Source organism: Triturus cristatus, chromosome 10 (assembly GCF_964204655.1).
Source record: "Triturus cristatus chromosome 10, aTriCri1.1, whole genome shotgun sequence".
Taxonomy (NCBI): Eukaryota; Metazoa; Chordata; class Amphibia; order Caudata; family Salamandridae; genus Triturus; species Triturus cristatus.
The window spans coordinates 118,301,903-118,329,747 of record NC_140593.1 but is presented as its reverse complement, the minus strand read 5'-3'; the positions used below and the strand labels follow the sequence as shown (position 1 = coordinate 118,329,747).

The 27,845-nt window shown below is 44.3% G+C and overlaps 1 long non-coding RNA gene across 1 annotated transcript in view; it reads left to right on the top strand.

Annotated features, from left to right (window-relative positions):
- Positions 1-5,321: 5,321 nt before the first annotated feature.
- LOC146788985 (uncharacterized) overlaps positions 5,322-27,845 on the top strand; it is a 46,549-nt gene continuing 24,025 nt past the window's right edge. Inside the window, exons 1-2 of the long non-coding RNA XR_014969736.1 lie at positions 5,322-5,369; positions 13,059-13,171. This is a non-coding gene — a long non-coding RNA (uncharacterized LOC146788985). The remainder of the gene's footprint in view (positions 5,370-13,058; positions 13,172-27,845) is intronic.

The window sequence follows — 27,845 nt, the reverse complement described above, 5'->3', positions numbered from 1 at the left end:
CTAGTATTAACCCCTTGGCTGCGGCAGGAATTCCGCCGCAGCGCTGGGGGGGGGTTTGGGGGCAGCGCGGTGGCGCTGTGCTCATGACAGAGCCACTCCGTCATGAGTCACGGTTGAGCTGTGCTCATGACGGAGTGGTTCCGTCACGACTCCGCCCACTGCGCTAATCGCCCGCACAGGCGGGGAATTAGCGCCGCGTGGGCGGAGCGGCGGCCAACGGCCGCAGCATGACGGAACCACTCCGTCATGAGCACACAGCACCCGTGGCTCATGACGGAGTGGTTCCGTCATGAGCGGGGAAGGGGTTAAACATCAAATTGTCTGCTTCTACAACAGGACAATGTTTACCCCATTGTTGATAGTATTGACCATCTTCTCTAATTGAGAGGAATGAAAACATCCACACAGATTGGGCAGAGCCTAGGTGGGTGCCTAAGCAGCCTTGCCTATTGGAAGTTTCATAAGCAGCAAACATTTGTGAGGCATGACAACCGACGTGGTAAATCCTGATCCACCGCAAAAGCTCCACGCGCAAAGGGGAACCGCTGCAGTGTTGGGACAATGGTTGCAACCAGAATCAAGAAGTTCAGCTTCAGTGAAAAACACCAAAGTATCACCCCCTCTCTCCATCCATAATGCCTGAACATAACAATTCTTGAACATTAAGGAAAACCAAAATAATTTACAATAACAGAACTCAGACTTACTGAGTGTTAAACCATAGATGAGTAAAAATGTAAAATTAATTGACTTGGGCGCTAATAAGGTTAGCATCAAGCACTTGCAGAGGGTCCAGAACGCGGCGGCGCGGATTCTGGTTGCACTGTCTAGATCCTGCTCAGTGGCACTTGTGCTCCCCAAACTCCACTGGTTGCCTGTTGAAAAGCGCACTCAGTTCAAGGCGCTGTGCATATCACATAAGATCTTGACGCGCCAGGCTCCATTGGGGCTATCTCATTTGCTGGAGCCCTATGTGCCTGGGCGTTCGTTGAGATCTGTTGATCTTGCGCTGGTCTGCACCCCTCTAGTCTGGAGAGCGAGGGCCGGGGGGCGCTCATTCCGCTGTATTGCGGTGAAACTTTGGAACTCGCTCCCGGCTCACATTAGAGCTACTCCGAATCATCTGGCGTTTCGAAAGGCCTTAAAGACATGGCTTTTTCCTACTTTTGCTGTTTAATCATTCTGTTGCACTACCAGGCTTTTGTCTTCAGTCTCTGGTTGCGCTGGAACGCCTCGTCGCTGAGGCAGCCATGCGCATTACAAATCCGAAATAAATAAATAAAGTAAATAGAAAGAACATACTTTTTGTCAATAGTAAGGCACCCCAAATTAGTTTTACAGGTTTCACATCACAAACGACAGTCTCACAGATCAGACATACATGAGCACATGAATAACAATAACAACTGTAACAATGCCAGTAACAATATTGATAATACGAATACCAATACCATTACCAAAAACAATACCAATAACAGTAACAATAACAATAACAGAAATGGGAGTCGTGGCATTAAATTGAAGCCTAATGTTCAGATCAATCTAATTAGACTCACTGCACTCAATGAAGTGAGGGAGGGAGATTCTTTTGAGACTGATATCCACTCCACTGTCCACGGTCCAGGAGACGGAGGGATACACGAGATCAGTGACCTACTTTAGCTTAATGAAACAGCTGACTCTGAATCAGTCTTTGACACACAATGCTATGATGATTAACTAAGGGCCACATAAAAAGGTGGCTGAAATAAATCAACATCTCTGAAGATAATTGGGATAATGGAGAGGTGGAGCAGAATATAAGGAATTGCGTGGGAAGATACATAGCGCTGTGCCGCAACAGAATTGGACCTCAGGGGATGTATCCAAAGGTATGCGAGTCTCCAAATCTGCTTAGAAGAAAAGGTAAGCAAACAAGATTATAATTCAGAAGCAGTGGTCAGCTGTGGCAGAAATTATCAATAGAAGGGACATCTGTCCCTATTGGGAAGTAGTGGCAAGGGGAATATAGAAGATTAAGTGTACTGCACCAGTGCCTTCAATATTTAACACACTTGTATGGCAAGAAAGCGCTTGGTTGTCGAGACACCACCGGGCCTTCATCGATGAATAAGGATGGTCGTATGATCAAGTGCTGAAAATTATTGAATCACTTATGCTACCAATGTCGAGTGGCTAAGGTAGCTTATGTTAACAAATCAATGGGGAGGAAGGAGAGAAGCTGAGATCTGTTTGGCTTCTTTATAGTATTCAGTAATCGCAAGAGAATGGATCACTTGTATCCGTGTAATCTGGGTCATGGGTTGTTGGTTCTTTCTAAGAAAACCCTCAGTCACGTAAATAGGTGGTTGGGTGGTATATCTGGGTTCTCCACCTATTTGTAACGTGACAGGACCTACATTGCCTTTTAAGAACAGTCTTTAATTTTATGGAGATATGGAAAGGTAAAAGCAAAGTGGTGCGTATGTAGACCAAGTTACTGATCTTACTACCCGGGGCACCGTGTCTAGAGCAAGCACAAGCCGAGACTGCAGCTACTGCAGGTCTGGAGAGCTTGCCGGTTCCCCGAGGAGTCCTGCAATAGGGACCATCAAGGTACGAACAACCTGATAACGACGTAACTCAAGTGCTAAGTCAATGACCCACTTATCATTCTTTGCCCAATCAAGCAACTATATCCACTCACAGGTCCTGAAGAAAGCCCCCCGATAGGGCACAAATGGGGTTGGAACATGTCGACCGCTCACATGGACTAACCAGTGCGCAAGATCAGCAACTTGGTCTACACACGCACCACTTTGTTTTTACCTTTCCACATCTCTATAAAATTAAAGACTGTTCTTAAATGGTGATGTAGGGAATTTTAATACACCTCACATTAGCACTTTCTTTTTATCTCTGGCCACTACTGTACTACCAGTTGGTCAACCTCCTGGCGGAAGTCAGCATACCAAAAACAAAAACCCAATGATGATGCTGTCACATTGCAAATAGGCGGAGAACCAAGATATACTGCCCAACCACCTATGTACATGAATGAGAGTTTACTGAGAAAGAACCAACAACTTATGACCCTGGTTACACAGGTACAAGTGATCCATTCTCTTGTGATTATTGAATAAGATAGCTTATGTAAGTAACAAAAAGGATCTAGGCATTACCTGGCCTTTATTATCATCTTGCAATAATGCTAAGTGTGATATGAAAAATATATGTAAAAACCGCCATATTGTACCTCGAGAATTGGCAGAAGAAATAAATGGAATATCTGAGACCCAAACTGCAATGTAATGTATAATCATTAGGCATGCTGAAAACCTACCCCTGCGCTGTACATTGCTAGATTATGTACTGCTTTTGCCAAAGTGGGTCACAAACATTTATGGGAGAAACTGAAGCGGTGTTCAGTTTACTAATAGAATTCTATAGTGAAACATGGCCCCTCTCTTAAGATCAGGATGACAAATTGATGGGGGAGAGTATTTTCAGCCAAGGCTTGAGCCTTTTCTGTCCTGAGGCTCTGATCAGCAGGCCAGCCAAATAGCCCTTGTAGTCGCTCTGTTGGTCGTGGGATCAAGATGCAGGTCCGGTCCATTCACTCAGGCAGCAAGATGCAGGTCCGGTCCATTCACTCAGGCAGCAGGGCAGCAGAGTAATAGTCCTTCTTGCAACACAGCAGTCCTTTGGAGTCTTTCACTGGTGCAGAGGTGTACTGAAGAGTTGGGTCTGAGGGTCCATTTGTTATTCCTGGTGCCCACTTGAAGTAGGAAAAAGTTCTGGAGGTTTTGACCACCAGAGGTAAGTGGAATTCGCTGCTTTCCAACTTCTCTGAGGTCACAAAAGACTAGTGTCAAACTCTTAGTGAGTGTGCTCTGGCAGAGCCTTAGTGTGGTAGGTCACAGTTCCTTCTCCTCATCAAGTCAGCGATAGCCCATCCTGCCAACACCAATTCTACCTTTGTCTCACTCTCTGTGAGCAATACACAAAGACCAACTGCCAGCTACATCATGGCATGTGACCCAGGATACAGGCTGCAAGCACCATATGGTTAGGACAAGAAAATGCCAACTTTCTAAAAGTTGGTTGATTTCAGGCGGGGTGAGCGCGATTATAGCGTTTCACGTTTTTGTTAGGACACCACTAGGGGGTTGTGAGAATAGCAGGGTTTTTCACATTTTGCTTGTGTTTGAATAGTATACTTGTGTGGCGCAATTGGTACAGTTGATCTTGTTGTATTTTGCAGAAATCCCTGACGAAGAGCCTCCGGTTCGAAATGCATTGGGTTAAAGAAACAAGGCTTATGCTGGTGTTAATTTAATTACACGTGCCGTTGTTTAGAAGCCTGGAATGGAAAGCAGCTGCATTTGAAAATGTCCAATAAACACCTTCATGGAATTTCGCTGTCTCCTGGATATTTACCAGCAAAAGATGAATTAAAACGATGTTTAAAAAGTTAAATTTTTGACGAAATATGGATGAATGCAATGTACTGGTAAGGGAAAAGGTCCCATTCAAAGCAGTGCGCCAGCCTGGTGCGTTAGTTACGTGCCTTTGTGTTTTTATTTTGAAAGAGTGACCTGGGACGGATCACTAAGCGGTGCGCACGCAAGTCAAAATATGCATTAACAAAGGATTACTAAGAAAGGGAAGGAGTGCACTCTGATTCCGATACTTTGTTGTTCACAATATTTCCGTTCCGACGAAGGGTGCACCCCAAAGCTTAATGGTTGACTCACAAGACTGAGATTTTGACATCAGACACACCGGAAGAATTTACATCAGAGAGCACCTTGAACATACATGGACGTTACATTCTGTACAACATGGGATTGCTGTATTTTATTGTATTTTGTTTAATTAGTCATTTTTTCATGTTATCACTCGTAGTCTAGTGGAGGAAAATTATTATGGTTGCACAGGCAGGTATTTTAGGTATGTTGTGGTGTAAACACTTGTTGGGGGGTGAGGAAATATTGAAATGTGTGATGAGAGATCAGTGTGGTTTGTGTGTAGTTTCGTGAGTCTGGTTTGGGTATAAGATGTGATGGCAGTGGTGAGTGGAGGTTGTGTGTGTACATATGATTCTGATTGAGGGTTTGAGTGGGTTTTGAACGAGATGCGTGCAATGGAGGGTTGAAGTGCCAGTAGGATTTTTGTGTTGGTTAAGCTAGTGCATTATGGGGATTGTGGTATTGGGAGTGTGTGGAGCGATTCAATCACGTGGTTGGATAGTTTAGGTTGATTGAGGACACGTGAGTGGGAGTATTATTCTTTATAACGGTTCGTTTGGGTGATCGTGAGAGCATTTTTTGGGAGAGTCAGAGAGGAGAACATCAGTCGGATTAAGAGGAAAGGCTTGTGTTTGACAGGTAAAAAGTGGTTAGAGATGAGGGAAGTGTTTATTTTACTTAGGGTGTTTGGGATAACTGTGGGTTGGTAACAGTTGGTTGATTTCAGGAGGGGTGAGCGTGATTATAGCGTTTCATGTTTTTGTTAGGACACCACTAGGGGGTTGTGAGAATAGCAGGGTTTTTCACATTTTGCTTGTGTTTGAATAGTATACTTGTGTGGCGCAATTGGTACAGTTGATCTTGTTGTATTTTGCAGAAACCCCTGACGAAGAGCCTCCGGCTCGAAATATTTTGGGTTAAAGAAACAAGGCTTATGTTGGTGTTTATTTAATTACACGTGCCGTTGTTTAGAAGCCTGGAATGGAAAGCAGCTGCATTTGAAAATGTCCAATAAACACCTTAATGGAATTTCGCTGTCTCCTGGATATTTACAAGCAAAAGATGGATTAAAACGATGTTTAAAAAGTAACATTTTTGACGAAATATGGATGAATGCAATGTACTGGTTAGGGAAAAGGTCCCATTCAAAGCAGTGCGCAAGTCTGGTGCGTTAGTTACGTGCCTTTGTGTTTTCATTTTGAAAGAGTGACCTGGGACGGGTCACTAAGCGGTGCGCACGCAAGTCAAAATATGCATTAACAAAGGATTACTAAGAAAGGGAAGGAGTGCACTCTAATTCCGATACTTTTGTTGTCCGAAACTTTCTAAAAGTGGCATTTTCAGAATTTTGAGTTACAATCCAACTTTACCAATAAAGAGGTTTTAAATTACAATCCTTTAGACTCCAAACTCAACATTCCCACTTGCGCCCCATTAAAGGTTAGGGGTTATTAAATGTAATAAGGTAATCCAATGTTATCCTCAGGGCGATGTAGTCTTTGCAGCTGGGAAAAACTAATTTAAGAGTTTTTCTCTACCAGGACATGTAAAAGTTAAATACAGTTTAGGGTCCACCCGAGAGTTGCCTTTTATGTATTAAAAAGGAAGGTTTAGGCCCGGCAAAGGGTTTATTTTGCCAGGTCGAATTGACAGTTTAAAGTTTCACTCACAGGCTGCAATGGCAGGCTTGAGACATGTTTTAAAAGCTTCTTCGGTGGGTTGCACAATTAGTGTTGCAGGCCAGATAGTAGTATTTAATTTACAGGCCCTATGTACAGGTAGTACCATTTTACTAGGGACTTACAAGTAAATTAAATGTGTCAATTGGGTGTAAGTCAATGTTATGATGTTTTAGGGAGAGAGCATAACCACTTTAGCACTGATTAGCAGTGGTAAAGTGTGCAGAGTCCTAAGGCCAACAAATGCAAAGCTAGCAAAAATAGGAGGATGAAAAACAAAATGCTGAGGGATAGCCACATCAAGGATGTTAGGTTCACCATCTACACACCTCAGAGATGGTTGAATAAACCCTTTAGCCACAATCTTGTCCAGCAGGGTGGGTAGCTTGTGCCAAATCTACAATAGGCATAAAATACTGTGCTATTTTGTAGGATTTGCAGTTCGTCCACCAGGATATAGCCTTGGAGGAATTCTGCACTTTCAACAATCTATCAATAATTGAAAGCAATACAAAATCAAAGATATTTGGATGGAAGAAGAGTGCAGTTGGAACATTATTGACAAAATACTGGAGATGGGCCAGAATTATGATTATTTAGGGATTACCATATATTGGTTTTATTGAACATAAATATGTGAAAACCAAGATTTATGGGAAAATCAATAACATTGACTTTAAAGCAATGTACTAATAATTATATTGCTTAACCAATTATTTCACTTATTAGAGTGTACCTTATCAAAATAATACCGATTCTGATGTATGGCTTCTCAACATGACTGCAATTGACACGGGTCAATTAGACAAACCTCATTCCCATTGCTGGAGAGAATTTACTGGTACTCACAAGTGCACACTACTGCTAGCGACATGACTGGAGCTAGGGTTAGTTACCGCTGAAGAGCAGGAGATAAGGCAAGGTACCATTACGGGATTTTGAAAATGCTGAAGGAGGCAGACTATTAAATGTGATCTTGAAAGAGGGTACCTCAATGCCCGCTAGAAGATACCTTGGTAGCAAGTGACGGCCATATACGAAAGATCTTAAATTACATAGGCTAATTCTTGAAGGGAGCATAACCAAATGTAGACAGCTGATGAAAGACAGTTACAGGCAATAGCGTTTCTTGTTTAAAGTACTTTTAATACATTTATTAATGGTTTAAAAACTATTGTAAACTATAAAAGGCACATGAATACAACTCTTATAAAAAATGCAAAAATACATCCAATCTCGTAAGGTAATTCCGAACTACAACTATAAAACAATGATGCCGCTTATAAAAACATCTCCTTCATCAATGAGCAAATTCACTGCAGACATATCCAAACTACTCATTATTACATTAAGGGCCTTCTGCGTATCATCAGCAATATAAGTGTTTAATGTAGAATTAATGCAATTTAGTCCTATTGGTTCCAATTATGTATAATGAAGAAAAATCAAACAAGGTACAGTTTGTATATTCTACTATCATGATATCATCTATGGCATGGCTCAGCTACCTTCAGTAGTAGAAGTTGGCCCGATCTTACCCTTGCAAGTCTCTAAGCTTGAAGCAGACATCGAAATTCCTCATAACAACTGAGAAAATGTATATCACTGTAACAGCAACAATAGCCAGAGTAGACTCTCTTTCTTGTAAGAGACTCCTTATGCATGTTATGTACCTGTTTATACATTAATCAGCAGATTTACTCTAGCAGGTATATTCCATTGATCCTGTAAAACATATCTCAATCCTCGGATTAGGGGCCTGATTTACTAACCTTTCAAGCAACAAAGCAAGGCAACTTGCAGCACTGTGTTGCATGAAAGGGAGAGACTAGAAATGCACCATATCTATTAAGGCAGCCTAGTGACAAACCTGGCACCCTTGCACAATGGTAAAAGGGTGCATGGGTTAAAGGCAAGATTCTTTCTACCTTCCCGCACAAAAACTATCCTTAGAGGCATATTTTTCTTTCCATGCGTGCAGCATGGAAAAAGGAAGTAACATAGAGGAATGAAGATATTTCTCCTTGTTACGCCTCTGTCGGGGAGGTGCACCATTTTGGTGCAAACCTAGGTTTACAAATGGTTATAAATCTGGATTTGCATCAAAATACATTGGTGGATGCACAGGAATGCCCATACTCCACCCATGCTCCATCCATGTAACGCCTACCCAATGCAAATAACGTAAGGTAGCCATTGCATTACTTTGTATTTACTAAAGCATGCAAAGCCACACAAATCAAATTTGCATGGCTTAGTAAACATGAAAATGGATTTTATGTCAGGGCGGCACCACAAAAATGATGCAACCCGAAGCAAAATCTTTGTAAATCGGGGCCCAAATTTATTGAGATGTGTCAGCTGCAGGATGTAGATGAAGTTGGCTCAATCAATCAATAATCTGTATTCGATCACTTAAAAGCAGATTAGAAAAGATACAACATAAACACATAAATTCATAAATAATGACAATAAAAAATTGAAATCAGAGTGTTGATCAGGTTCGAATTTCCTTAAACAACAAGACAAGAGGTGCTTGGCAAAACAGGAACAAGTTTGTTTACTTAAACAGTTCGGCCAAGAGAACAGTTAAAGGCACAAGGTCTGAGAGCTGTCTCAATTTACATTGAGTTTGATGTTTCTTTATGTACAATATTACAACAGCAATAAAAGGTTTCCGGCATACCATATATAGTGAGGAATGTTGGTTGCTGCCTTTAGGGTCATAAATTAATGGCCAATGGTTACTCCAAGCGGGTCTTGATCTGCATGGACACCAAGTGGCCAGTGTTCAATGTATTGAGATGTCCGGCATGGGGAGCGTGTGATCACTACGTGTTCTAGGCCCTGATTGGCTATGTGTTCCTAACTCATGTGGCATCTGACTTTATGTTGTTTTTAGGAGTGTGTACCCCTACAGGCCATGTGTGCTTTATTGGGGCAATCTCCCCTGACCATTTGTAAGGTTTTTGTCTGCTCATATGTGGAACTGATTGAGAGTTTCCTGCTCCAAACTGTGACCCATGAATCAGTAATCCCAGGCCTATGTCGCAGGGCCTACCTGGCCACATACTTGAGATGTGGAGTTCAGAACAGGTGATTCTATTATTAAGGACACCAGTTAAGTTTTGTTTACAAATGCATCAATATCCATATTAACATTCTCCCCTAGTTGATTCTTCAAGTACACTGTCTAACTCGTGTGTTTGTACCATTTTTATATTTGGGTACTGCTGTTCCCTATACTCACTTTTGCCAACCTTACTAATTACTTACATTTTACCTAGTTTGAGGTCTGTGTTTTTACAGCAGGTGAACCCCAATTGTATGGCCCCGCAAACAAATAGAAAAACAATGATAACAGCCAACAGTGATTTACACAGATCGGATATCCATTGTGGGAGCTAGGAGAACTAATTCAAGAACCACTCCTACTCAGGGGTACTTCCCTCTTCACACATGGTTCTTTGTTGATTATGCAGTGCTTGGATGGCACGTGTCAATGTTCCATTGTTCATGCTGTTGCCTATCTTGGTGCAGAACCCTCCCTCCATTACAGTCATTACGTCCAGCACATACCTATGCTGCATTACCATGAGTTGGATATCTCGCATTTCTTCCTTTATTGAATTGAGGCCAAGCTCAGTGCTATTCATCATCTTGAAGATTTCCCACTGGGTAATTTGGAGTCAGCGGGCATTTGTAGGGTGAAGAAGGGTATCGAGCCCCCTGCCCCCAGCTGTTCTTTCATGAACAGCCTAAATTCTTCTGGAATATCTTTGAACCGAGCCTAGCCAAGATAGTCCTCCGCTATCTTTTCGCAAGCTTGGCGCAGCAAGGTGGGCTTTTTCTTTAACGGGTGCTGGTGAAACTCTGTTACTTCTTCTCTGAGAGAGACCAGGGTAGGGGTGTGCAGTGTCACCAGGGAGCAAATGACTCTTCACCTGGGAACCAGCAGAGTATGGGTATGCTGGCTGCACTGCCAATAGAAATCCATAAGCGTGGAGGTGCCCCATTGCATATTTGGAATATGCCGTATCAGTTAGCATCCATGCCCATTGGAAGCATTCATTTTCCTTTGAAACATAAGGAATACAGTGTAGGTTTCCATACAATCAGGGGTTGACTTTTCCCATCTAGCCATGGGTATTCACCCACATCGGTGTCCCAGATTTCTTGACATGGGTTAGCCATACTTTCATTGAACTCTCCTCCATATGACCCTTCTATCCCCAAGTTGGACAGCCCTACACAGGAATTTCATGTCGGGGGACCACTTGTTGAAAAAGACCACCCCAGATATGCTAAGGACCACCCTTGGTCCACAGATGGATGCTGGAGCAGACATGTTTGTGCACTGAGTTGGGGGTTTTGCTACCTCCAATAATCTCTTCTCTGGGAAGACTCAGGTTCCTACGCATCCTATCCAGCTCGGTTTGGATATCATTGGGTTCAGTGAAGAGGTCCTGTTGTTTTGGGGCAGGCTTACAAATATTCAATATGTTTCTATCTTGTTGGGCTGGATCTTGGCCTAAGTAAAGGTGAATGGGGCACTTTGTTTTTTCGGGGCTGCCTCTTGGGACAAGTAAAGACTATCTGCACCTACACCATCCAGACATAACATGACCTTGCTGATGCTTGGGAGCCGGCAGAGGTCATGTGTTGGTACCAAGTATCATGTAAGAAGGTGCTATGTAGTGCATGCGGGGTGCTTGTGTTAAGTTTAGTGTAATTGTAGGTGACATACGAGAGGTCCCTACGCAGGCGTTGTAGTTCCCCATTTGTGAATCCCTTTTGACCCAGAAGTTATTCAATGGTAAGTGTGGAATTACCCATAGTTGACCGAGGGTACATATGCACAGAAATAGACAAAACCTTTGTTGTGATATTGTAATTCAAGATGTTAGTTCCTTCGCAGCTGTCTGGGCTCTCCCGGTGGATGTGTTTTTTCTGCCTAACTGGAAAATGTTTGCATGGTTTAGTTTATGGAGGTTTCATTGTGGAAGGGTTCAGCCGCATATCGGAGGGGTGCACCCACACACTTTTTCCCTCCACATTGAGGGCTGCAGTTGTTGAGAAGATCACATGGTAGGGCCCCTCAAACTTAGCCTCTTTCCACTTTCTTACAAAGTTCCGAATATACACTTCTTGTCCGTTCTGGGTTGTTTGATATGGCAGCTTGGGGTTGGTGCACTTAGATGTTCTGTAGCTGACCTGTTCGGATAAGATCCTAGTGGTTTTGGTTAATTCTGAAAGAGATACATGCAATTCATCCCCCAATGCTTTGGGGTTTACCTTAGAACGTAATCTGGACCTAGTTTTAGGATGGGTGTCACCAACAATCTACCAGTCGTGATCTGGTGAGATGTGAGATGGTGATCGCTGCTAAGTGTGTTTCTTAGTGTGAATAAAGCTAGGGGCAGACAATGGAGCCACTTCTTTTTGACGGTGCCGCAAATTTTACTTACTTTGTTTTTTAACAGGCCATTGAGCCTTTCCATTATGCCAATACTTTGGGGATGGTAGGCCAATGCTAATTTATGTATGATTCCTAGCAGGGTACAGATGTTGTTGAACATGGTGTTGACAACGTTTTTCCCACTGTTTGATCTGATTACATCAGGTACCCCCCACCAGGGAATTAACTGCTCTAACTAAGATGGTTTCCGGTGCCTTGGCATCACAGTGTACTCAAGGGCCGACTTCTATCCATCTAGAGTAATGGACAAACAAGTACAATCAAATACCTGTAGTTGGCACACTGAACAATCATGTTTATGAAGTTTATTTGCAGTGCCTAATGGGTCCAGTTGGTCTGGGGAGGGATGACGTTATGACCTTGAGTGTGGGTTTGGGGAAATACAGTTGGCAAACTGCACATTTGGTTACACGTCTGTAGTGTTGGGGATAAACCAGTCGGTCTGAAGTTCCTCCAGCATGTTTTCTTTTGCAGTGTGTGCTGGGAGGTGCAATTGGGGCAATGCTTTGTTCACTAAGTTCTGGGCCAATGACTGGTTTTCCTGTGGGTATGTGCCGGTATATGAGGTTGTATGCTGTCTGTGTGCATCGCCTGGATTCCCACATCACCATTTCATGTGGTAATGCCATTTTTTGCAACTCCTTCAGATGTAGTTTTGCCGTCTCTGTGTAGGGTCTGTCCTGGGTGGGTTTCATCTCTGCTGCCTGCAGTAAGGGGTGTACGTGTGTCTCCCTAACCGCTCCATAAGCTGCCCTCTTGGCCATCTGGTTGGCTAGTGCATTTCCCCATGAAACAAAGTCCTTGCACATGGTATGTGCTGCACATTTCACTACAGCTACACATTTAGCAGGATCAATGCATTAATTAGTAAGCCAAGGAGGTCCCTGTGCATGACGGGTGTACCGTCCAATTTCAGGAAACCTCGTCTTTTCCACCTCCGTATGCTCAAATTCACTGTGGTGGTGACATATGCTGAGTCTAAGTAAACTGTTACTGTCTTTCTCGTGTAAGTTCTTCAATAATGCTGTTAACTCTGCCGCTTGTTCTGAGAGGTGTGGTAGGAGGGTTAGATATGCTGTGACCTGCAGCATTTCCAATGGCGCATGACTACGAGCTGTCACTATCGATGCCCATGTATACCTTACCCCTATCTCCTGGTCTATCATGTAGGACCCGTCGATGAACCGTGCCTCCCCGTCTGTCTGGGATTCTCCTCTGCCTGGCTGATCCCATCAAGGTGTGTGTGGCAAATCATGGGCAAGGAAGGTGGCTGGGTTTACCAGGTAACATCACACTATTTTTAATGACAGTCTGGAAGCATTAGTTCGTACCACAAAATCCGTTGTGTAGTCAGTATACGCTTGTTATGACTGCAAACACATTACAATGGGGAGATGCTTTTATCGATGGCAAAAGCTGCTTCTGCCAGAGCTTGCTTACATGGGAAGTGACCATACATGACTGAGTCTAAGTGCCTGCTGTGGTCGCAATGGTTTGTGCCCCAAGTGATATTTCTGTGTCAATACTGCTGACAGGACTCACTGTGGCTAAATAAGAAGAGAAGAATTCCCATTTATAGGTGGCTGTCCCTAGCACAAGTGAATGCATTATCTCTGATTTAAGCTTACAGAAGGAATCATGCCTCTCGGGCCTCCACATCAGCTTCTCGCTTCTGGCTTTCACCTTTTTCACGGGCTCGAGTCTGGGGGCGATGAGCGTACTGTAGTCAAAGACCCACTGGCGGATGGAAAATCCCCAAGAATTTATGCATGCTCCTTTTAGTTTGAATTGGTGGCATAGCCCTAATGGAGTTTGCACGGTCTGTGGTGACCTGTCGACCGGCCCATGAAATCAGTTGGCCCAGATAATCAACCTCCTGCTGCACATACTGCACCTTGCCCTTCTCCACCTTGTATCCCTTCTTGGCAAGCGCAATAAGGAGAGCTATCGTGTCCTGACAACATATTGCATCAGAAGGGCTGCATATCAAGATGTCATCTGAGTATTGTATCAGGGTACTACTGGACTGGACGTTACCGAGATCCCTCCTTAGTATTTGATTGAAGATGCTTGGGGACTCACAGTACCCTTGTGGTAACCTCTGGATTAGCAGCTGAATCCCTCTAAATATAAATGTGGTCAGGCACTGACTGTTGGGGTGCAGCAGGATGTTAAAGAATGCGTTCTTGATATCGATAAAGGAGAAGGTGCTTGTGTCCGTCGTTATATTAATTAAGATGATGGAGGGATCTGGTACTATGGGGAGCTCTGGGACCACGATGTTGTTAAGGAGACGTAGGTCTTGTACCAAGCGCCACATCCCCCCCTTTTCTTTTTGATTGGAAATATCAGCATTTTGCAGGGACCCCTTGATCAATCAATGCCAGAATTGTGGGCACTATACCCTCACTGGCTTCCATAAAGAGTGGGTCTTAGTGCACTATGGGTAGGGTGACCCCTTCCCTCAATGCTTTCTTCACAGGTTTGGTGGTATTAATGAGACCCACATCGTACGGCTGCTTTGCCCACAGTTGTGGTGGCACTTTTGACAAGCCCTGTTCCTGGAAGGTTGTCAGCACCACCATGGGCACTAGGGACCTCTTTCGTAACTCTTCCCTAACCTCAATCGAGTCTGTAAAAATAATCTCTGAGGCTCCTGGGCATTCACCAAACAGCTGGTCATCTGTTACCTCTCGTACGCTGAGGCGTGGTGTTACAAAGATGATACACACCCACATCCCGCTTGCTTGGTCGGGTGCCAGCAAGACCCCATAAGCAGGCAATATTTCAACTGCCTCTAACCAGAGCAACCATTTCCAGAGAAGTGAATGTCCATTTCTAGTTTGGCCTTCAAATCTCAGCCCAAGAGATTAGTTGGAGACGAGGGATGATATAACAGTTGCCCCTTCACACCAATGCCTCCTCCGTCCAACTCTAGGGGTTTCGTGAATGGGACCCTCATTACTGTACCAGAAAACCCCTAACCGTCCATGGAGTCTGTGAATATGGGATGACTTTTTTGCCCCTCTGTTATCAGGAAGCTGCAAGGTGTGTTATTTACTAGCACTTACAGTAGGTTCTTCCTCAGATTGACGTGTGACTGATAGAACAGGACATATGTGATTGCGTGTGTGTTTCCATTCTCCGGGTTGGATCGACCATTGTTGTCTCCACAACCTATCTACTTCTGGGAGCTGAGGAGGAGCTGTGACCGTGTCTTGCCACTGGGAGTTTTGTGATGTCTGGCCACCTTTTACTGTCCATTGTATTCTACTTCCTCGGGTCCCTCTGCTACATGCTTCACCCTTTCTTAACCTCTGCGGCGGTACCCTACCTTGGTGCTGCTGCCTTCTGTGCCATTGTGCCTACAGCTGTTCTTCCCAGGACCACCCGTTTGGTGGTACCCTGGTAATGCCCAAGCTTCTCTCTGTATTTTCTCTCTATCCTTATCTTGCTTCCTCTTGTGGTAGTGGAGTATATGAGCTTGTATCTTCTGCCAGGGTTTGCTGTCCAGCCCACTTTGTATCTCGGTGGGTAGCTCTTTTTTTAAGAATATTGTAAAAGAAAGTGACTTGTAGACCTGTATCGGTCCACTGCTGTTCAGTTTCCTGTCCTCATTGCTCCGTCATTCTATTCAGGAAATTGTTTATGCTTTTATCTGGCTTCATGGTCTGGGCTGGTATCCCTCCTACATCTGGGCAGGTAGGAAATAATTCCCTCAGGGCAGTCCAGGTTCGCTGCCGGTGCATATTAAATGAGGCCCTTCGTGCTGTGTATCTGTTAGCAGATTGCTGGGATACGCGCTCTGGCAAACACGTATTAGTCTGCTCCCTATTTAGACTGCTTAGCAGGCTCTTAATGTCTCCTATCACTAGATTAATACCTGCTGCATTTTTCTTGAAGCATTTAGTCCACTTCCCTGCTTAATCCAGAAATGATGGTGGTAAGTTTGTTCCTTTTTATCCATCTGGGCCCGTGGCATGTATACAATTCCCGCCGCACCCTTCTGTAATAACGGGCACACTCTCATGCTAGGTGACTCTACGGGTCTACCCTCGACATAGCTTTCCCATCTCTCAAGTCACTGCTGCATGCACAGGAAGTCCCATTTAGGGTTTCCTCCCTCATATCTGATGCAGTCCTCCGCTACTGCCATGCCCTCTAGCTCAAATGATTCTTCCCTCAGACAAGGCTTGTCATAGTGGTCTCTCTCCTCAGTCCATTCGGCCAAGAAGTCACAAAACAAGTACACAAAGGTCTTGCCTTCCTCTTAGCTATTATCTCCCTCAGGGTTTGCCTATCCTTTTAGGGCACCGTGAGAAGCAACGTGTATCCTTTTTGCTGCTCCCCTCGTGTGCGTGCACTGGTGCCATCTTATTTTTTCTGCTTCATGGGTGTGTAAGTACCAGGCTGCCCTGTTACTTTATCTCTTGGTAAGCCCCTCTCCTGTGCCTCAGCAATGTGGCTCTGACGCCCGCTAACAGTCTTTCATCGACCTATGACTCTTCCCAGCGTGGCGCCATGTACCTGGCTTTGCTTCCCTCATGAGGGGAGTGTGCTGCTCTGTCCACTCTCTCTAACTCCCTGTTGCGTGCCCTTTCTCTCTCTAGCCTACATTTGTGTCTCTCTTCCTTACACCATTTAGCCCGTTCCTATTGCTCAGAGCTGCATGTTGCTTTAGTTAACCTGACTTCACCCTCAAATTCACTTTCCATACCCTCCTCGGCTCCAAGGGCAAACACTCGGGCCCTAACCTCATCATCGGTTACCGGGGGACTGGGGCTCCCTTCATCTCCTGTGCTTGCGGAGTCACTGTCCAGGACCACCACAAACTTCCCTGATACACATTTGCTCTTGCCTGACCTAGTGGGAATGTGTATTTTACCTGCCTTTGAGGTGTGGTGTGTTGAGTGTGGTGGACTGGGAGTCAAGCTTTTGGGAACCTTGCCTAGAAATATGAGCTGTGCTGGTGGAGTCTGGGTTAGCTTGCTTTTAGATTTCTAAGGCTTGGAGCTGTCAGACCTTCTTCCTGTGGGGGGCTCGTCGGCTTCTACTGCTATTGGGTTTGAGTACCCTAATGCAGGGGATGCAGGTGAGCGTATGCCCATCCCAGCGCATGGTGGGGGAGGTGCTGATGTTTGCTTGCTATTGGCATCGTAGGGTTATCGGATTGGACCTCTTCAATGATAGCCCACAATTCTAACACTGCCTCCCTTTTGTCTCTTTTCTGACCAGTATATCTGTTTTTTTTATGTTTTAGTGTGCTCAATTATGTTCGGGTCAAATTTTCCCTTCTTAGGCTAGGTAAATGTGTGAGCCTTCATGTGGAAATGTCACTCTTAGCAAAATGTATTAAGCCTCTTTATTTGCTTGGGGAACCCCGTCTCCTAGTGCTTTAGTGGGGAATCCATGCCAATTTTAGTAATTTGGATAGTACAATTCAGTTGATGTTGTCCTATTTTGGTTTGTCCAATCCTCGGGGCAGTTCATATGTGGGGCACTCTTACAAATTACATACTATGAGCTCCGCACTTTACACTTTTTACATCAAAACAGTTCGAACGAGCATGTCAATAAAATAAGATAAGACTGCATATGGAATATTGTGACACCAGGAGAATATGCTATGTGTTAGAATAAAACATGCATCAATTCAAATTGTCACGTAATACAGTTTTCAAAGTCAATCAAGACAATGTTATCACATTTCAATAAAACATTTGAATAACTGTCAACAGAAAAATTATTACTTTATCCCCCCCAAAAAACATAATTGTTCGTTGCATTTTATCCTCTAGCAAGAGAGGACTTAGCGTGGAACACGTTCGTAAGTGAGCAGGATAGTCTGTTACTATCTGCTCCTAGCCAAGGGTGGTAGTCACAGACACCAAAACATAGTAACTTGGGAATCACTGGCTCCTTTTTGCTACACACAAGTTACACCCAGTTTAATGGGTCAATGTTTTCCCTAACATCCGAATTCCACCCTGTGTCACACCCAGGGGTCAAGCATACACCCTGTGTCAAACCCAGGGGTCCAAGCAACCTGTACCTCCCACACTCCTTTCAGATACTGACGGTGTTAAGAAACCTGTTTAGCACTGAGAAAACCTTGAGCTAGAAAACTATGAGAATGTGGTGCCTGCTTTACCCAATCAGGATAGCAGTATCACCAAAATAGCTTCCTGGGAGCTGTAAAGGGCTGTACATAGTTTTACACAATATTCACCTGAGCTAGCGGTCAGCTATCAAAAAAAGGTGACTTTCACAGAAACGCCTCTGAGGCCGCCTTATGACTGATACAATTCCGACATATAAAATAGGTAACATATGAGACCCTGTCAGAGGCAGGGCGTTCAGCTGTCTTTTTACTTTTCCCTAGTTCACCATATGTCAAATGCATTAGAAAACAATGTTTCAGGTTCAGATGTAGTCTCTGACCTTCTGTGACAGCTGCTTCAGGCTGGACCTCTGCCCCGCGAATTCAGCAGAACTTCCAATCAATTGCAGTGTCTGCCCACCTTTGTAGCGATGCAGTGTGAATCCATCCGGGCGGTGCCACCTTCCTTCGGCTGCAGTCGAGGTCCCAATCACTCCTGGCTGGCTTGCGAAAATGTTGCTCAGGTTAGAATTTCCTTTAAAACAGAAGACAAGAGGTGTGTGGCAAAACAGAAACATTTTCTTTAATTAAACAGTTCGGCCGTGGCAACAGTTACAGGCACAAGGTCTCAGGCCTGTCTCAATTTACACCGAGTTTGAGTTTCTTTATATACAATATTACAACAGCAATACAAGATTTCCAGTGTACCATATATCGTGAGGAATGTTGGTTTCTGCCTTTAGGGTCCTAAATTATTAGCTATTGGTTACTCCAGTTGGATCTTGACCTGCGTGGACACAGTGTGGCTAGTGATGAATGTATCCAGATGTCCAGCATGGGGAGTGTGTGATCACTACTTGTGCTAGGCCCTGATTGGCTATGTGTTCTTAACTCAAGTAGCATCTGACTTTATGGTGTTATTAGGGGCATTTATCCCCATCGGCCATGTGTGCTTTATTGGGGCAACCTCCCCTGACCATTGTGATGTCACTGCGCTTATCTGTGGAATTGTTCAAGAGTTTCCTGCCCGAGTCTTTGCCTGCCAGCTATGCACCCTCTCACCTGTGACCAATCAATCAGTAATCCAGAGCCTAGGTCGCAGGACCTGCCTGAACACTTACTTGCTTGCCGAGGTAGATATGGAGTTCAGAACGGATTATTCTATTATCTAAGGACGATAGTTCATTCCTGTCGATAAACGCATCGATATCCATATTAACAAGAGTCACAGCAAAAGATATCAACATGAGAAAAAAAAATATCAGTCATTAAAATCTAAGAAACCAAGTATTAAGAAATCATTAAGTTGTGCATTCATATTGCACATTTTAAAAAGGAGCCTACAGCTGTATATACGTCAGGGCAATCTAACTGTTGCAGGTAAAGCAGCGCCACTCTACACTTACTGAATTTATATTTGCATAGCACGGGCAATAAATAAACAAGGGGAAGATAAAATGTACAAAATAAAAAAACAAATTGGAACGAACTCTGGGAAGACCTTATCACATGGGCATATACATATATCAGAAGAACCAAATTATTCTTGAGGGAAACATGGTAGCCATCAGATTGAACATAGTCTAAACCAGGACAACAGCGTACGTTCCCAGGTACCAAAAACCAAGCTCGAATAAGGTGTCACTCCCCGCATAGTTTGTACAAGACAAAATTCCCTAACTGAAGGCTTAATTAATTCTCTGCCCTCCCGCTGAGCCCTTCTATCAGATAAAACACATTCCCTGACCCACCCTATGCCCTACTTAGATATATAGGTAGGGTTCTCATAGATAAAGGGACAGCCAAGAGAAAACGTTGTCTCCCTAATGTACTTAAGCCAGGGAATTCTGCTCCCATAAGAACAGGTAAGACAATCCAAGATAATCTCTCTATTTAGGCTAGCTCGCTCATTTCATCAAACTGAGCACCATAACGACAAGGAGGCAAGGTTGATCTCATCCTCAACATGCGCCATTACTAATTCCTGATGGACAGCAAAGTGTGACCTTGACAAGGGAGCCCCCCATTTGCGCCGGAACACTCTATTTTCCTAAATTTGGTTACAACCCACATCCCTGTAACCCTATTCCGCCGCACCATAGGATAAGAGTGGGAGACATTTCCTCCTATAGATCTCAAGTATGGAGTGTTTGGGCTTTTTACCTAAAGGGGAAGTGAGAGAATAAATTGAGCCAATTGCCTGCAAAAAGTGATTTTTCCTGTTCCTAACACATTGTGCTCATGTACACGTGCTATCAAACATCCACCCAAGATATGGGAACAGGCTCACTTTCTCAATAGTCCTGCCCCCAATACTCATACAACAAGTTTTGACATTTTTGGGGCCAAATACCATAATACAGGTTTTTGGCAGGTTGGTTTCCAGGTCTAGCAGTTTCAAAAACAAGACAAATGTGTTGATCAGCGAATTGAGGCCATTAGCTGTCCTGGCAAGCAACAAAGCATCATCTGCCTACAGAAGTGCTGCAATAGGTTTTTTATTTACCACTGGGATCCAAAATTCACAAGGGCAGATTTCAGACCATTTATATAGAGTAAAAACAGGATAGGTGCCAGCACACAACCCTGGCGAACTCCACGTTTTCCCGAAAAGGAAGCTGAAAACTCTCCTCCATCCCTGTATCTGACAGAAGCGACCAGGTCCACGTGGAGACATCTCAAAAAATGTCACAAAGTCCTCCTCAAGACCCATGGTGGCTAAGATATACCAAAGTTTGTATCTACTTACACAACTAAAAGCAATTGATGGATCCATAAATGCTAGGTAGGGGGAGCTATACTTGGCAAACTTACATTTAGACACTAAAATGTGAAAATGTAGGTATAGTTCTATGGTTCTAAGCCCTTTTATGAAACCAAATTGAACCTGTGAGAAAATGTTCTTCTCCATAGACCGACGGAGCAATCTATTCAATACTATTCTTCATATGATCTTAGCAGTAGAATCACTGAGGGAGAATGGGCGGTAGCACTTTGGATCCTGCTCAAGTCCCTTTTTAAAAACTGCCAGTATTTTAGATGAGTGCCATGAAGATGGAGTACCAGCCTTGCATGCAGAATGTATGGTATTTGTAAGCAAGGGGCCCACAACCCTGGATTCTTCTTATATGAATCCAAAGGGATCCCATCCGGCCCAGGAGCCTTTTTAGGTCTCGCTGAGTCAGCGCGCATGCGCTGCTCGGAGAGATATTTTGTAGGTGAGTTTTCAAAGTGCTGCTGGCTGGCCTAGCGCTTGCGTTCACGCGAGCATGCACGCGCGCATCCGCCTGCTTTCAGCCCTGCACCGCATTGCACACCACTCGCCAGCCTACTTTTGCCATCGCGCGCGCGCGCTTGTTTACTTTTAGAGCGAGGTGCCCGCTTGTTTGGGGATTTGCTTCCAGGCCGCTCTGCATTGCATAAAGTGCTTCTGTGTACCTCTGTTGCTCCCTACTACCAGGGATTGAAGGTGTGCCCTGATGACTTGTACATCTCCGCTACAAGTACATTAGCCCACTGAGATAGGTTACTACATCTGTCAGAGGAGGGGTAAGGCCTGCTTGCAGGCGCCGACAACCTACTGTACGAGCGGCCGCATTGATTTGCCTAATTGCAGCATCTATCGCAGGCCTCAGGAATAACAGGCCCGCTGCGTCCGGGCACACGCGTGTAATGTATCGGAAAGATGCACTGCTCCAACGCGCCTCCCCGGCTGATCACTCGGCTTAAATTACACGATAAAATGCGGGACTGGTCGCGCTGACAATGTTGTTCAGCAGTGCCAAAAACCATGGCGAACGCATCTGGGTTTGCAAAATAAAATAAATGCATAAAACAAATTCGGCGTTGCTTTTGGAAGATTAAAAGGGGAGAAAATACCAAATTACATCTAAGACTACAGTCGTTTCGTTCTTCTTTCGGTTCCTCCAGATAAACCGGAATGCAATAGTCATTTTCGGAAGGTATTTGGGCTGCACAGAATGTGTTTGCAGTCTTTGGAAGATTGCAATGTTTAAAGTGCTGGTCTACGTATAATGGGTGACATGGCGCTTTTACATGGGTTGGAGAAACGTATGTGTGGTGCCCAATCACAGGGTTGTAGCCAGCAGTGGAGCACACTAATAAAGGGGTTTCGCCTGGGAGCCAGAGACCTATGCAGAAACCAAGAGGTTTTCCAGACGGGTCTCTAGTGCTCTCTATAGGCCGGTAGGGATGGTGCCAAGTTATACACCTGACACGTATGCAGCCGCACCGGTCTTTTCAGAGGCCTCTGCGTAGGTCAGTTTAGATGAGGCCACCACAGACATGCAGGGAGCACTGTGGCCAGCTCCATCCACCCCTTCTCTCCTCTCCAGCTACAACCTGTTCCTGAGGGCTAACTTCCTTTGAAGTCTCAGAGCCCGTAGACAACACCGGTGTGGTGTTCAAGAGGTACACTGAATTAATCGCATTGTCTTTCGCAAGGGAAGTTTGAGGAACAGGAACACAAACAATCGTTTTAGCTTTTGTAGGCTGAAAAGGTTTTCTTAAGTTCCAGAAAAACTCCGAACAGGAGCCTCACTGGAGGAAGGAGTGCAAGCTTCTCTAGCGCACAGAACAGGTGCAGCACAGACAGCCGTGCAAGAGTCCCTCACATGCAGAACAGCCCCAGCACAGGCAGCAACACTGCAGACTTTGCACACGGTGAAGAGGCACAGCATGGGCAGTAGCAGTTCAAAATATACTCACAGAACAGGTACAGGCAGGGGAAGCAGCAATGCAAGCTTCCGTCGCATGCAGAACACCAATGCAAGCTTCAGTCGCATGCAGAACTGGGAAAGCACAAGCTCTTAGCCGCCAAACCACTGGTGCATGTATGTGCACTCAGGTCCAGTCACTAAGGCAGATTCAGACCTGCATTTTGTAATATGTAAAGGAGTTCTGCAGCCGTCCTACTCACAGACTACAATATGCAACACCGCTGCCTCTTTCGCTCGTATCTTTCTGTGCGGAGATAGTGCCACAGTGGCTGAGTTCTCTGCACACCTGGGTGTACAAGTTAGTAAAACAAGCATTGGCATAGCCATTAGGTCTCGCTTTTGGGACCTTATAAGTATTTAGTTATGCAGCACAATATCCTTGGTGCAACAACATCAACTGTTGCATGGCTAAACACTTATAAGGTCCCAAAGGCGATACCTATTGGCTATGCCAATGCTTGTTTAGAAGGACTGTTGAGACTTGCCTTGGACTCCTCGTCATCGTAAAATGAAATATTCAGGGGCAATACACAATCGTTTATCTCTTTCTCCTGAATGCAGTTATTGGTACAATCAATGTTACCAAAATGGCGTATCCATTCCTCACGACTATCCCCATGCTGACTCTGCTAGGTGTAGAGTCTGGGAAAAGACCAGCACGTGCCGCCTTCCAGAAGGCCTGGGAGTCTTTAAGGTGATAGGCATGCACCAAGGTTTCCTATTCTTCAACCTTCAAATCTGCCTTTCTCTTCTTCAGTGCCTGCACATAAGCCTTCCTGTAGACACTTATTGCTTCCCTATCCCCGGGGGTGCGCTTCGATTCTCTTCTAAGGCAATTATTTGCTTCTCTGCATGCCTTATCAAACCAGGATTTATTATGGTTCGATCTATTGCCTGTAGGCCTTGTGAGCAAATCCCTAATACAGGAGTTTAATTCTACAAAGCTGCTCAATATAGCAGCGGGACCAGCTTCCTCTGACAGAGAAGAATTAATCAGGCCTTCACATCCAACATTGATTTTACGCATAACTATTGTCATATTTACAGAGTGCCAAACTAATCTACGCCCTGCATCTTTATTTCGTAGAGATGGGCTGCTTGCAATCAACCTTAAGCTTCGGCCCTTTCTTAGGGTTTTTTATTGTGAGATATATGAGGTAGTGATCTCTGTATATGGCAGAAAGAACATCCCCTTTAGAAACGAATGAATGCATACTTCTAGATACAAACATATGATCCACCCAAACGGGATTGCCTACCCGCATGGGTGGGAACAGAAGATGACATTGAGTTCATTACAATTCCTAGATCATGTCTCGCCAGATGAGTTAATAAAAGACGCCCTCTGGGGTCCATATCTGGCTCAAATCTATATTCAGATAAGGAAGGAGAAAAAGTCGAAGATGATAAACCCAAACATGAATTTCTATTAGGCCCTCTGTCTACAAAATCAAATAAACAACAGAAAAAAGTTAATTAAAACCAAACCAAAGTTAGGCCCCCACCTCAAACCAAAAGTGTGCATAATATCCCCTTCCAGATGTAGCTTCTCTATAGTACAGTCAATGGGAACTTTGAACCAGGTAGCCAGTCCTCCCTTAGCCTGGCGAGAGGGTGATGGGAAGGCTGGGGGATTAGAACATGTATACCCATCAAAATAAAATCATCCTGTGCCCAGGTCTCTTGTAGAAATACAATGTCAAAATTATTAATGAATGCACATCAGCCTTCAATCTGAAACTTGGAGGCTAAACCTGTTATATTCCAACACAACTGTTTCCAATTAGCATTAAATTTAGCGCTGGGACGCCCTGTTGCTAGGGCAGCCATGCGCTGTATAAATCACCTTATCATTACGTAACATAACATAAAAAGAAGAAATTGCCTAAACCCATGGTCCAGAGCAAATGTCACAACAACGGGGGGATAAAATCACAATGCTGCATCCCCTCATAGGTACAACAAGATACAGTGGCATGCTAATGAATCTTGTCCTTTGTTCTGCATTGCCCAATCCGGGGCTACCAGGAAGATTCAGTGGGGGAAGATTAATCGTACTGCGAGGACACAAGCTGTCAGTCATCGGGGAAACGGGTGTCACCAACTCATGGGTACGATCACACTCCCTACCACATGGGTACTCACAAACATTTTCCCAGGGGGCACAAAGTAAGGTTCCTGGTGTGCCCGAGGGCCGTATTGATGACAGCACGACGGCAGTGGGGCCTTTTGTTATGCTGTATCTGGGCCGCTATCCCTCTCTACCGCACCTTGGGGTAAACCATCTTTGCTTGCTATCACTGCATTGGGAGAGTCAGGTGTAAAAAGGAAGTAACTTAATTGTTGAACTGGAATGAACTATAATTCCGGAGTGTGGAACCATAAAACCTGGGATTAATCATGGCGTCCCCACTTGAACATATTGTGTGATCCTAGGCAATTGTCCAATTTTTTCATTTCACTTTTCCTCCTTTTTTTCATTTTGACATATAAGAGCACCTTAAAATGAATGTGGGCAAGATATATACTGTATAAAACGTTCTCATATGTTTGGTTTATTAAACTATAATGTTGTCTATTTATAATACCAATCCTGGCCACCCAGAGGGTTCATTGTGATAACTGACTTGTCTCTTAGTTCAGTATTGGCGGCATGACTGTTTCTATGTTCATTTGGAAAACTGTCACTTTTAAAGAATACATATCAAAGCACTGATATAATCTAAAGTAAAAAGGTCAAATGCATTTTTATTAAATACCCTTCTTTTTATTTTGAAAAGACTTTATTGTTACACATTTGTTGAACGATGTCTTAAAAATAAATGTGTTTCTAAAAGCTGCAGGACACCTTATTTGCTTCTTTGTTTCTTTCAGTTGGTGTAAATAAACTCTTGCCCGTTTAATTACCATATTTATGAATGCTAGTGCTATCAGCAGCCCAATGGGGCTGTTCACCCGGGCCGTACTTTGAGTATCACTGCCCTACCACATAACCAATCATTATTCTCCAAACCAGACAAAACCATCAATCTGTTTCTAGGTCGGAATTGATCAGCATGGTACAGAGGCAGGAATATGTCTTTTCTGGCAATATGCAAGGATGTTAGTGGGGTCTAAATGCTTATAGAAAAAAACAGGAGTTAAAATCTTTATTGGACTAGACCGTACTGTGCCTGTCCTAACTTGAGCCATCATTTCTCCTATACACCGCCAAAAGTTGACAATTATGCAGTCGCCTTGGAACTTCCTAGACAAAGGGCCAACCCCCCAACCCTACCTACCTAAAGACTCCAGATGTTAAGGTGAGTTTTACATTTAACGTTAGAGTGAAACCAGTGGGTCACCTTCTTTTTTAGGTCTCGCCTAGCGTTGCAGCGCGAATGCGCTGCCATCGCTTTACGAGGCATGCAGTATATACTGTAGCGTGGAAGCTTCGTGGAAGCTCCGCCCACTCTCTGCCCATTTGCTTTTGTCCTAAATGCTGCCTTCCGATTGGCTTGAGGCTTGTTAGTCCCTCCTCATTCATCATTTGTATCCTTCCACGGCTATTGGCCCCTTTACTCCTGAACTATTTTCTTTTAGGTCTCGCCTAGTGTCGCAGCGAGAATGCGCTGAAATCGCTTTGCGAGACATTCAGTATATACTGTAGTGTGGAAGCTTCGTGGAAGCTCCGCCCACTCTCTTCCCCTTGGCTTTTGTCTTAAATGCTGCCTTCCGATTGGTTTGAGGCTTGTTAGTCCCTCCTCGTTCATCATTTGTATCCTTCCACGGCTATTGACCCCTTTACTCATAACACTATTTTCTTCCCTGTCTCCCCACCCCACCGCCCCCTCCCTCAGTCTGTGATTTATCACCCTCCCCCGCCCCCCCCCCCACTCCCGTTCGTGTTTTCTTGCCTGCCGGCACTTCCGTTTTCATCTTTATTATTGCCACCTTGAAATATGCGAGTTCAAGATGCGTGCTGTACAAAAACTTCTCGTGTTTAATGAACTAGATTTTAATCTTACTCTAAATATAATAAGACTCTAGGCAACATTCGGGGTATGCATGGCAACTGACGCCTCTTAGTTCACAAATGGCATTGTTGTCAGGCAGAAGGGGTGGCAGTGTTTTAATTCATGCTTAAAACGAGCACTTTTAATAACTTACTCTCAATTTCATGATATAATCTTGTGTACTGAGGTGACACACTAAAGAAATGCACTTTATTGAATTCTGAAGAGACATTATCGCACATTTACATCATGTTTACTGTATGATTAACATGCCGATCATTTTCACGGCTCTCCCACTGGCCTGTATACGCTTGGCTCGTCTCCGGCTGGCTCTACCTGTTAATTAATATATTGGCTCGCGCACGTCTAACCAAAAGAGATGAATGGATACATGACAGTGAGCCCGGTGGATGGTAGAGAAATAGACTGGTGCAGACAAACAGACACAGTCAGTCTCCGTTGCCTCACATCAGAATCATCACTTTCAATAATCTGGAAATCTGCCGGCAACTCCTGTATGCCCCAGCCTCATCCCCCTCACCTATTCTTAGCAGAAGCTGCAGATTCTGAGCTGTGCCCTGCTGGTGCAGAACAGCACGGCAGAGTCTGTGGAAGCGCTGGGATCCCTAGCCTCTCCGGGCGGGCACCTAAGCCTTCCGGGTGCCTTCATACTCAGGATAAATTTATATATTTTGTTCTGTGCTTTATTCGCCCCTCTGTGAGCACTGTCTGGTAGATGAAGCTCTGTGTTAATAAACACATTCAGAGAGGTGGTTGTGTACAAAGACACAACAGCCACAATACCGTACGTTTTGAACATGTAGTTAAATACCTGCTCATTCCATGGCACTGCCAAAATTACATTTGGACACATTTGCTCAATTGTAAAACACTCCCTTCTATGGGTAATTTAACAACTCTGGGCTTTGGGCTTAGGTAACCTACTTTAGATGCTATGTAAAAGAGTAAATACAAAAATTAATGCAATGAAACTAAGCAACTAGTACTGTCTAAAACACTGTCAAAACTGACACGCATTCAAAAATGTTGTTAATGTCGATTTTCTCATAGATGCGAGTAATGTACTCTTAATATCTTAATGAAATCTGCACACTTTTAACTA